Source organism: Sinocyclocheilus anshuiensis, unplaced genomic scaffold (assembly GCF_001515605.1).
Source record: "Sinocyclocheilus anshuiensis isolate Anshui unplaced genomic scaffold, SAMN03320099.WGS_v1.1 scaffold1518, whole genome shotgun sequence".
NCBI lineage: Eukaryota > Metazoa > Chordata > Actinopteri > Cypriniformes > Cyprinidae > Sinocyclocheilus > Sinocyclocheilus anshuiensis.
The window spans coordinates 573,392-574,073 of NW_015548194.1; the positions used below are offsets into that span (position 1 = coordinate 573,392).

Here is a 682-nt window from a genome sequence, read left to right on the forward strand (position 1 = left end):
ATATATATATAAATACTACTTTGTCGATTTGTAGCCACAATGTTCTGTATTTTTTAATTTTTCATATTTCTCATATTTCCCTGTGAAGATCACAAATGTGACATTTTTTCTAATTATGTCCATGATTTTTTTTCTGTGTTTGCATATAGCAAGTGCCAAAAAGTCACCAAGTTTTGTACCATTCCGATAAAATAAAAATGTTTAAGAATTTAAACCATAAACATTTTCTGTCTAAAATGATCAAAGACCACCAGAGGGTAAATTGAATATAAACTAATAAACAAATAAGCAAAATTCAATCAGTTTTAATGCAAATGCAGCTCAAGAAGGTGATGCGTGTGTGTGTGTGTGTGTGTGTGTGTGTGTGCAGTACTGGGCTGTTTTTCTTGGGTTAATGATGTGTGCTAATTAGTGCTGTGTGAGTTTATGCTGTCTGTTTTTAAAGGAGATAGAGCGACATTTGAGTCCAAGCTTGATCTCCCCCCCCATCTCCCTCATTAGTACGGCGCGCACACACACAAAATACTGTTCAATATAATCCTGTGATCTGACAGCTGTAAATGTAACTTTCAGAAAACACACACACATTAAACCCACTGCTGTAAAAGAACTTCCATCTCATTTATCATTCCTGCGTGGGTGTTCATGTCAGCCAGCATGCCAGACACACTGTGGGAACGTT

General features: G+C 36.2%; 1 protein-coding gene across 1 annotated transcript in view; it reads right to left on the minus strand.

The window, feature by feature from the left end:
* lama2 (laminin, alpha 2) overlaps positions 1-682 on the minus strand; it is a 198,122-nt gene that overhangs the window by 133,232 nt on the left and 64,208 nt on the right. The gene's annotated exons all lie outside the window — the stretch shown is intronic.